Source organism: Odontomachus brunneus, unplaced genomic scaffold, assembly GCF_010583005.1.
Source record: "Odontomachus brunneus isolate Ranch 3 - 2012 unplaced genomic scaffold, Obru_v1 Obru_scaffold_044, whole genome shotgun sequence".
In the NCBI taxonomy this organism is placed as follows: domain Eukaryota; kingdom Metazoa; phylum Arthropoda; class Insecta; order Hymenoptera; family Formicidae; genus Odontomachus; species Odontomachus brunneus.
This window is the reverse complement of record NW_022639494.1, coordinates 1,689,432-1,700,930: the sequence shown is the minus strand read 5'-3', so window position 1 is coordinate 1,700,930 and position 11,499 is coordinate 1,689,432. Positions and strand designations below refer to the sequence as shown.

The window sequence follows — 11,499 nt, the reverse complement described above, 5'->3', positions numbered from 1 at the left end:
CATACACCCTTCCCTTTCTCTCTTCCTCTCCATCTCTGTGCCCGAGAGATGCATACTTTATTTAACATACTTTATCTTAAATTATACAAACAATAAAATCTGTATCTCGACACCGCGAAAGCAGTTGCCAAAAATTATTACAAGGCAGGTAAAATTTAGCTTACGCGTTCACGAATAATTATATTCGATAGGCATTCGATTAAAATTTTCACGGAGATCCTACAGTATAAATGCTACGTAAGAAGAGATAAGAAGAAAACAAATTACTTCACTAATCAGTTCTTAAATTACCGGCACGGTGGAGGTTCCATCCCGTATTTAAGGCGGCCCCGAGCCGAGCTATTGCTAACAGCTGATTTGCTTTTCAAGTTTCACCCGGGTTATTACTTTGGATTACACAACCCGGAGTAATAATTTAATGTTATCGGAAGATTGGGGAAATTGGCCGGAGGAAAATTAGCCGCTCCGTCACGCGTGAGATAATTAACATTACAGAATTTACGCATGGCGGGTTACGGTGGCTGCATAGATATAGCTGCGGAAGAACCTATGGTTTTCTGTCTCTCTTTCTCTCTCTCTCTGCCGCAAGCGAAAATTTTACGCGGCTTTCGCTTTGATCTCGTCGAGAAGCTGCATTTTTAAAGCGTCAACTTCGATTATACGCGTTCGACGTTCGTCGAACGGATCTTTATTTTCGCCGATGTAAACGCTTGCCCCGTTACAATTAATAGCTTTGCGTTCAGACGGAACTGCATTAATTCTATTTTAATGGACCGCGCTTCACCTGTCTCATTCGCAGAACGAATCGCGCTCGGCAAATTAACGCATTTTCCATTAACGTCGTCGCGTGTGATTTTGATTAGATTTCGCTTTTGTATTCGTGGAAAGCTAACGGCAAATCGCACGTGACGTCACGTCGAATCGTATGTACTTCGCGCAGATACGCGATGCGAAATCGACTTACGTCTGACTATACTGTTTCGAATACGTCAATACGCGTTCGCTGCGCAACGGCGATATGACAATTACGAACGCGTAATCGCTGATTTCTCGGCGCGCCTCCCTCGCATAATGAGATCGCGAACGACTGCGTGAATGTACTTGACGTGCGGCGCGTCATTCAGCTCAATTTCGACGGGATGATAGAGATATAAAGTAGTGCTCGCGCTCGCGGGACGAAATAAGGATGCCGTTACCGCGATTGTTACTCCCGACGATAACCTGATTGGTTCTCGAGCGTACCTGTTCGACGAAGGCATCGTCCAGAGAGATAGTTGTGTGTGTGTGTGTGTGTGTGTGTGTAGAGAGAGAGAGAGAGAGAGAGAGAGAGAGAGAGAGAGAGAGAGAGATGTATTTATGATCTTGTTTTCCCGAGCAAGCGAGAAATTACACCGTATTGTCGGTGCGCGTTCGCCGACGTGGTTAGCCGTGATGAAACGAGAGAAGAGGCCACACGAAGAAGATCTCCTCATCAAGGAAGGAGAGCCCTCTTTTCGCGGACCATCCGCGCATGAGAGGACGTTATCTTTCGCTCTCTACGCCCTTCGCATACATTTCGCCGACTAAACGTCCCCCGCTCTTTCGCCCCGCGCGTTGCATTATGCATCAGCCGTCACGCTCCTTGATCGCTCTGCTTTGCTTCTATTTCAATTAATGCCTATTGATTCGATCGGGGTCGTGTCATTACAGCGTATCGTAATTTGCATGAAAATTCGTCAGTCCGGCTTGGCACGAAATATCATTGATCGACGGAACAACAATGATGGGCCCCGGTGCAATAGGATGTGTTTCCTGAATGTTAAACGTATACTCACACGCGAATCGTCGGGGTGTCAGTACCGTGCGCAATTGGCTCCTTTGTATTTCCATGGTAATGCAATTTCATATTCCCGAGTCGAAATTTTAGCCCTACTTTTCCAACATCTGCATATCCTGAAGAAATTATTTCGAAAGTTCTCTCTACAATTCCGAGCGTGTTTAGTACACATGGAAACTGTAGAACTGAAGTCCTACTTAGTGCCTCTAAATAGCAGAAAACGTACAAAATGCAACTTGTAGGTTCTAAAGAGGAGTTCTCTGTAAAGTTGATAGGTTAAATGGTATCCAGAGAGATATAGGCTTCAGAGTATCAAAGTACGCGTTAAATGGGATACTGAAGTCGAAAGTAGGATTAAAACTCTGGATTCGGGCTTATGGGGTTAAAAGAGAGATTCAAGAGGGTAAAGGATTATTCACATCAAATTCATCATGATTGTAATCGCGCGGCTAGAAGAGAGAAAATGTTACCATGTAGCTCCGAAAAACAATGTACACCATCGTGATATTGTTATGGCGACATTGTCATTATCGTAAAAATGCAGCGTAAGCTTGTTCACGCGGAAAGTAAACTCACGAATTTTCGGAACGTATAAGTTGCACGAGGTTTTTGCAACACGGGAGAGCGCGACCGCGTTAAGCCGGTTGCAAGCGACCTGCGAACTGCCACTTAACGCGTTTCATAGGCCATGGCATAAATTCAGCGAGACAATAAAGGGACACGTCCGCGTCGCGACGTGTGACTGCGCTGCAAAATAAAAGTAACAAAATATAAGTAGAGTAAAAACGCGAGCAGAGAGCGCTGTACTCTCGGTCATTCGAGTAAATGATCCATAAAAGTTGCGTACTTGTGACAAAGCGTACCATCGCGACGCATCATTCGTTCGTAAAAAGCTCTCTCTCTCTCTCTCTCTCTCTCTCTCTCGAAGCTAAGACAACAACAGCGGCGACGACGACCGGCTAGACTGAGACTAACTATCTCTCTGCAAATTAGCGGCACTCGACGAGAACGCGAACGTGTCAATCGATCTATCGATTTCTTATTGATCTTGCAATCTGTGTTTGACCATATCTATCGGAGCGACTCGGCGAAGCGCTGACGTCGTTAAGACGTCCAAGTTTCCGGAGAATCTCGAGGATTTAGAGGGAGGATTCGAGATCGCAGACTATTCCACATAGGATGCCGCTTCGATAAGAAATAGTAGTAACAACGAACAAGGGCGGTAAGGAGCGGTAAGGGAAGCAAAACGGAGAGCAAATGGAAGAGAGAAGGAAATAAAACGAACGAATTGAGGAAAAATGAGAGAGAGAGACAGAAAGAGAGAGAGAGAGAGAATGACAGAGAGATAAAAGGGGGAGGAAGGGCAAAAGAGAGGAAATGTGAGTGAAACGTGAACTACTCGCGGAGATTTTATCCGTCTCGGACACCATTTTGCCGTTTATTTCTTCGCAACTGAAAGTCTTTTCCACCCCATTCGCTTCTCCCCGGCCCACGCGTATGTTTTACCTGTGCAGCGCCATTCGCCCGGGCATTAACGACGCTTAATTATCTATGCACGTTGCGCGCTGCGGGGTTAATGCAATTATTTTACGCGCTTCCATTATGCAGCGCGCGTAATTTCGTCAAATGAAGGAAAAAGGAGAACAAGTACGAGCATACGCATCATTTAGAACGTCGCCACCGTTGTCTTTCGCGACTCTGTCATCCCGACGTCCCGGTAAATCTCGGCGGATAGCGCGAGGAAGCACGATCAACGCTCGGGTATAATTACTCGTTTACTTCTAACGCGTAGACATGCATATTCATCGCTCCGTCTGGTATTGGTATACATTATTAATATTTCCGATTAAGCGTCGTTTTAACAAGCTGTCACGTGCATTGCGCACGTCATATCACGTGACGTGTCGTATAATTAAACTCCATAATAAGATACTCTTGGATGATTTTGTGCAAATAATAACATACCACTCAACCAACGTGTCATTTCGTCTCGTCTTGTAAATTTGAACATGCGGCCAAGCGAGTTTAAATTTTTCCTACCCGGTTTTCTCGTTTCTCGCGTCAGGGACAGCCTCTGTGAGCAGCTGCGCGAGAGAAGTTAAGGGCAATATCTCAGGCCGCCCTTATGAATCCCGTTTGTTACGAGAGTCTCTTTGAAACTGAAAATCGTCAGGATTTCATGGGGATATTTTTCGCCGTGTGTTCCGCTTCCTCGCAGACGCCCGATCATTTGTATCTGCCAGTGACATTTATGCTTGGCAAATTGGCACGTAATTTTTTTGCGCGTTGCAGGAAAGGATCGTCTGTTATTTCTTCGTTCGGGGAAGATATACGGGAGATCGGACGTCGGTAGAAACGTATTCACGAGCTCGAAGGACGAACGTGAACGGTGATTTCGAACATGTATTCACAAATGTGTATCAGCTTATACTTTACTATTTCGGATATACACTAATGCGGGAAAAGAGAAATTTTTCACATAGCGTAGGAGGATTTAATGTAACAGGTGGCTCACTCTGACTTGGCTAATTACGCATCCGTGCGACTTTGCCCCCGTGTATGTTTAAAAAAAAAAATTCATACCGCGATGAAGTCCGCTGAATTAACGTCCGCTGAGACTGGGTTGCATTTGGCTGCATTAACGTACTTGAATGCTTGATTATGCACAGTCACCTTAGTGCAAACATTATTAGTTAATTATCATTATAACTGAATAGCAATACTACTCGATGTTTCGATAAGCTACAGCGTGATGCCACAGGGATTGATAAATTTTTTGCAAATTGTCGCGACGGTATATACGGAAAAAATATTTTAGTAAAAATTATGTTAAAATTATATTTCTTTTTATAATATTGCTTTTTGTATAGCTAGACTATACAGTTTTTTTCTTTTATTCTTCTCTTATTGTCGTAAACTTTGAGCGCAATTTTAATTGAACGCGAACTACCAAGACTCAAGTTTGTACGAAAATTTCATTAATACACAAAAAAAGATTTCAGTTTGGTCAACTGAATGGGGAGCAGACAAAAAACTCACTTGCGAGAAATAATTCTCTGTTACTGTAACCGAAAACATTTGAGAACATTCAGCTGCGTTAAAACTCGGTTGGGATAATTGAGAGAGCAATTGGCTCAGTAAGAAACCCCCTACAGGAATCCTTCTGTTCTCACAACCGAGTTTTTCATCTGTGGTCCTCAAGTAAGAAAATTCAGTTACACCAACGGAGTTGTTTCTTCTGTGCACGCGTGATAAAATGAGGTTTGCTCGTAATTAAAAGCTCAATTATCCGTTATGAGAACATTCTCAATGAGATAAGATAACTGCTTAGTTTAGCAGAACATTGGAATTTCCAGATATATCCCGATACGATGTTATTATGTTTATTACATGGGAACGCGTGCGTCTGTCGAATATCATAATCATCGGCGTGTGTGCGTGAATATGTATACGCAAAAGTAATCCTACTCCAAAAGCGAATTCCGCGGAAGATTTTCATCAGGGCAGTTTTATCAGGGTGCCTACAAAGGCATGATTGATTGCACGCACGTGGACGTTCGTTTAAACAAGCACGCGTGCATACGTGTGTGTACAGAATCTACACGGTACCTCACGTAACTACGTTATGAATGATAGCAGGGGCGCATATTTCTGTGGCCGTTCAATATGATATCTGTGTAAAGAATAATAACGTAATCCATAGCCATAATTCTTTCACGAACGTCACGCGTCATGATCGCGTCTCGAATACGAAAAATTACTGCTGTAAGTCAAGAATATACAACATAAATTAATTGCAATATATTGCAATCAATATATTGTACGGCTATCACAAAATACGTTGTCAATGGATTGCGTTAAAATCGTCACACGATATAAATCGCAATAAATCGCGTATCTTTTATAATTCATTTTTCATAGAATTTATCACATGTTGGCGAGAACTTCCAATCGGAAGCGTAACAAAATTTATCAAAAATCGTCAACAATCTTCGCGAGCGCGAGTAGTCTTTAACTGTCCAACTAAGCAACGACTCGCTTCGGAATTGAACATTGAACAATCGCGATAGATAAGATGAGCCGCTCTCTTTAAGATAGAAAGAGACGGCCACATCTTGATATTTATCTGGATAGTAAACAGGCGCGATTAAACAACGGCTAGACTAATTAGTACTTTTGTTAACGTACTTTTCAAGATCCATGGAAAAGTGTGCTTACTTGAAGGATTCTCGAGACAGATGAAAATCGAGCAAGTTACATCACGGGCTCCAAGTTGGGAACGGTAAACCCCGTGGTTACAGGAGTTTTCTGAATTCTACCGGCTGCGCACACTGGCAAAGATAAGGGTCTATCCGTCGGGCGCGAGGCGAAGCGGGGCGATAAAACGCGAGCGGAGAAACGCGGAAAAGTTTCCATAAGCCGGAGAAATATCGCTTCGGTTTAAGATCAGCAGGAATTTCAAACTATGCAAATAACCAACGTAACGCGCGTAACGTACGATGCATTGCCGGTGATACGTCGCCGTCATAGTCGTGTATCGGAAAGGCGTTATTCAAGATAGCGGGGCTCGTTCGTATTAAATCGTGACGTCTATTAATTATCAGGGCAGCCTATAAATCTTAAACTTTAATGGCCGCTTAAATTTCGGACGATATATTACACGTGGTCCTGTCAATTTTGAATGCCCCGCGTTGAGAGAGCATGATGAATAGCTTGGAAGTATTCGCGTGAACTTTTTTGAGCGCCACACGAAACTTTTGTTAGATTTTAGCGTTTGGCCGATCGAAGGTTTAATTAAGTATGAAATGTAATTGAAATTTCTTCCCCGTGAGTCTCTCTCTTTCTCGCAGATTGCTTGTGATTAATTGGATTTATCAGCAAACGCAAATGCCGACGTCTTCTATTCTTCACTTATTTCAGACGTCTCGTATTGTGCGAAGATTGATTCTTGCAACTTTTACAAACGCGCTAAAACTTCTATTCAAAACTCCAGTCGATTTGACCGACTTTTGCACATGGCGATAATTCTACACGTGTGTAACTAGTGTGTGTGTGTGTCTGAGAGAGAGAGAGAGAGAGAGAGAGTTCAATCTATTAACCGTATTTATGTAAGTATTTACAAAACAAAAAAGATCTTGTTATAAAATTAAAAATTCAATATAATTGCAAAATCTAGATTAACATCGTATTAAATCGTGATGCCCTGATAATTAATAGACGTCACGATTTAACATAAAACATTTTACTTCTATCTCGAGAAGCTTGAACATCATGAAAGTTTAACGGAAGTTTTTCTCTTATCTCACTTATAAACCTCTATACGTGAAACTACATCTTTTACCACAAATTCAGCCAAATGTACGGTTATTAAGAAAGGAAATTACATGCAACTGTATACATAAAGGCTCTCATAGCGTTATCGAGTGCCTACAGTTAAAACTTTTTACTACTATTGTTGTAAAAGAAGAACTTTGAGTTTTTGTAATGCATTCACTGCAGGATTCCTGAGTGTCCATGTAAACTATTCGATCACATTGAACCGTTTCAAGCGGAAAAATTCAAAGTACTTTAGCTAACGAAAATAGCTGTTGGTAAATAGCTCTGTGATTGTAAATTTAAAAGTACTGTAATTGCCATTAACTTAGAATAAATCCAAAGAGATATATCCCGAGTCGAAATTTTGGTTCCACATTAACTCTGCAAATGTTTCTTTTTAAAAATACAGACACAAGTTAATCAAATAATCAAAGATTTTCACACGGAAAAAGAAATATGGTTGTATTATCCAAATGTTTGAGGAAATATATAAATATATAATTATCATTAAACATTTATATATAAATATATAAATGTTTAATGAAATATATATTGATGAAATATATAATAAGTTAAACGAATCATAATTCATTGAACTTATTAGAATTCTATTTAAGTTAATAAGATTCTGCTTAACCAGAAATCTTGTTTGGTCAACCGGAATTTTGGTTCTTCATATATTTTGTCAGATATTTAATTAATTAATTTAGTTTGGCAACCAAATATTTTTTCTGTGCATGAAGTTACAAATATTTGTTGAACGACGACGGACTATAAATGTCGACCTAAATTTCAATCCGAGTATTTCCTTGTGCTCGATGGATTTATCCGTTCTGGGCAATCGTTCGTTTCCGTTAAAATCGGAAACCTTCTGTATAATCTCACACACCTAGAAATATGTGATGTATCGTTGCCCATGTCCGACACTCTGCGTCCTCCATCCTGGTTTCCGATTTAACATCCTGGCAGCTCCATTGGGAATGGTACGCACCAACACATGTACCACGGTATACAAAACGTGCACTGGCCACCTTAAAATATAATGGAACTCAAGAAAGCATGTTACACGCGAGAATATACGTAAACATACGAGGTAAGTTTGACCGTTTTAAAGGGCCGCGGGATGTTTGGAGAGTGTCGATTACTTGACCGTACAATAGTGGAGGGCCGACAGTTGGCACTTGGGGATTGTTTTGTTACAGTTTCGCGAGCACTTTGTCATTCGATAGATCGATAGTTATATATTAACAATTTTTTATCAGGTATATTCGCCCAACTACGCATTTCTCATCACTAATTAATCGAAAGCGGGGACGTATTTTCTGAATTAATCAACAGTGATGAGAAACGTGTAACTAAAAACAGATTTAACTAGTCGAAAACTTTTAGTAATTTACTAATTTACCGAATGGCAAGATATTTGCGGAATTGTACAGGCACCCCCTTTTTCCTCTGATTATCACCGAATTTTTCATTTCTAATTAATAAATCTGATGACATTGTCACTTGAGAGAGTCGATAATAATAACAAGCGTGAAAGACGCCGACTCGACACGTCACGACAAGCATTGATCTGAATATCCTAAATATACGAGATTACTCTCTAATAATATACTTACGATATGTTCCAACGATCGCACATTGCTATGTTCGACACTCTCGATATTTATTTGCACGCGAGATTCACTTTTGATGGATAAAAGACGTATAAAATGCGGAACGGTGTCGATCAATGTGTTGATGATGGTTGCTTAGCGCGAAAAGATCGAAAATAACTAATGATGCGCATATCGACTATTAGCGTCGTGTCGTGAACGATAGCACGACCTGGAAAGGACGCGCTCTGTGAGATACTCTTTTTCTTCTCTCTTAACAGCCCGACGCTACTTTCCGCGCTCTGTAAGATACTCTTCTTTCTCGCTCTTAACAGCCCGACGATACCTTCCGCGTTTCGGCGTCACGCGAATACCCCTGGCATCGTTTCTCCTTCCACTCTGATTATCACCGAATTTCTCATCCCCAATTGACTAATCCGATGATCGTCCGATTACATTGTCACTTGAGAGAGTCGATAATAACAAACGTAAGAAACGCCGACTCGACACGTCGCGACAAGCATTGGTTTGAAAATAGCGAATATACGAGATTACTTTCTAATAATGTACTTACGATACGTTCCAACGATCGCACATCGTTATATTCGACACTCTTGATACTTATTTGCACTCACTTTCGACAGATAAAAGACGCGTAAAATGCGGAACGGTGTCGATCGATGTGTTGATGGCGGTTGCTCAGAGCGAAAAGATTGAAAATGCCTGCGCAATGCGTGACAAAAATTCACTCTGTCTCACTCACTCACTCACTTTATATATCCTTCTTTCTCTTGCAAATTCAAATATACTCAAGATATGATTCAATAGAAGAATAGAAAGAACGACTATGATTGGTCAGTCATGATTGACGCTTCGAAGCGTTTGCAGCGTTGAGTGGATTCTACTTTCAGTCTCCCGAATGCTTTATTATTGATAGATCGCTAATTACTGCAAGTTTTCGCTCAGACGCATCCGTAAGCTAGCTGTGCATTTTTCATGATTGTTAGTCAGTTCAGAAAGCGGAAATGTGTTTTCTAGATTAATTGATGGTGAGAAACGTATAGTTGGTAAACGAAAGTGATTGGCTGAAAATGTTTAGTAACTGTCGATCTATCCAGTCATAAAGCAGATGTTATAGCTGACGAGTCGCGCAGTGATGCAAAATCCGTGGAAGAAAAAGCCATACGATATGTGTTTCACGCGTCGCGACACGGTGGCGTGATCGTCGCGTGCGGCAGTTCGACCGGCGGCATTGATTTCATGAATTTGCAAACTTGTGGACCAGCGACATAGCAGGACGTGGAATACGTATTTCGAAGTGTTCGTTACAGTTCTCGTCGGGTTCTCTCAGTAATCGGAATATTTCGTCGGCCTTCGAAATGTTTCATCGGATCCCTGTCTCGTCGTCGTGTTATTTAACTCGTGTTTCGCCAATCGAATCATCCACGAGTGTCAGTGTCACGACGGAGTAGCCACGAGCCGGAATGTTGGATCGGGAAGCCGGGCTGGAGGACGCGGCCAGTGAAGCATCGTATATTTCCAGGTACATGAAATCATTGATTGCACAGAAGGTTTCCGATTTCAGTGAACGTTTGACGTCGGTTCTGTACCGTTTCTTTGCGTACCTCATTGATTCCAGCGCGGCGCTCGCTTTTCGACGCTTTCTTTCTGACGCTTTCTTTCATTCTATCTTTATCGCTCGTCGCATATAGAGGGAAAGTAGAATATTTTTCGACACGAAAGACTCGAACACAATGCTCTTGTGTATCTAGCGTTCTTTTAGGTAATCTCCCGCTTGTGAATATATAAGATCTGTCCTGTTTAGCTCAACTGGTGCACACTAGTGCAATATATTTATCTCACTTATTGCATCAGCGTGCACCAGTTCAGACAGTTTAGCCAAAAAAAAAACAGACCTATAATCGGAAGGTCGAGGCTATTTTTTAGTCGAATGACACTCGAGCTGTCTTTCTAATTCTAAAGGGCCGCCTATAATTATCGCAGTTACATTTTAAGCACTAGTCTGTGAATCGGCCATGTGTCTGTGTCCTCTTCGCGTAAATTCGTGAAAAGTGAAAAGTTCCATTGACAAGTTAAATAAAACTTTTCATTTCTCACGAGCTAAGGAAATAGATACACGATCGATTCACAGACTAATATTGCAGCCTTAAAACATAATTGACGACCGCATTGTAGATGATCCTTAACTCTCTCATTCTTTCTCTCACTCTTTTTCCGTCGATAATGTCAGTTTAACTCAATACATGGTGTCGAAACACAGGAACGCGTGATAGAATTTCGCCCTTTGAAAGTTCATACGCGATTATTGGATTTTCTTTGCCGGCGTTTGCATATTTTTCCTGCAAATTCTTTTGAGTGGCAGCCGCCGCGAGCGAACGGCTAAGTAGAAATACGAGAGAGCGTTCAGTTTTAATGACCGCCCGGCGCAGAAGTAAACGTGTAAATATTTCTCAGTACGTCGCGAATAAATAGTCGGCGGGTAAAATGAAAGTTCCTCCAACGGCAATCCGTATCAGCGAAAACACATCAGCGGGATTACATGCGCGATCCTTATTACATTTCGACGATTACGTAATACCCGTTTGATTCTTGATCACAGTATTTGCCGTATTTATTTCGGGAACGGTCGTTCGCGGCGAGAAATCGCTGCAGACAGCGTTTTCATTAGACTGCCAACAAAGCATCGTCGACAGGCGGGCAGCCGGGCAAAATAGTGCGATAGCATGCGCATCGGAGCCGAATGAAAAACCG

At 41.7% G+C, this 11,499-nt stretch overlaps 1 protein-coding gene across 3 annotated transcripts in view; it reads left to right on the top strand.

Annotated features, from left to right (window-relative positions):
• Positions 1-11,499, top strand: part of LOC116844668 (Kv channel-interacting protein 4-like) — a 159,488-nt gene that overhangs the window by 41,876 nt on the left and 106,113 nt on the right. The window contains exon 1 of one of the 3 annotated variants that reach the window (XM_032816529.1): positions 7,773-10,270. The exons of the other annotated variants lie outside the window; for them this stretch is intronic. The gene's annotated coding sequence lies outside the window, so the exon portion shown is untranslated. Of the gene's footprint in view, positions 1-7,772; positions 10,271-11,499 lie in introns of those variants that run through there. 3 annotated transcript variants of the gene reach the window in all.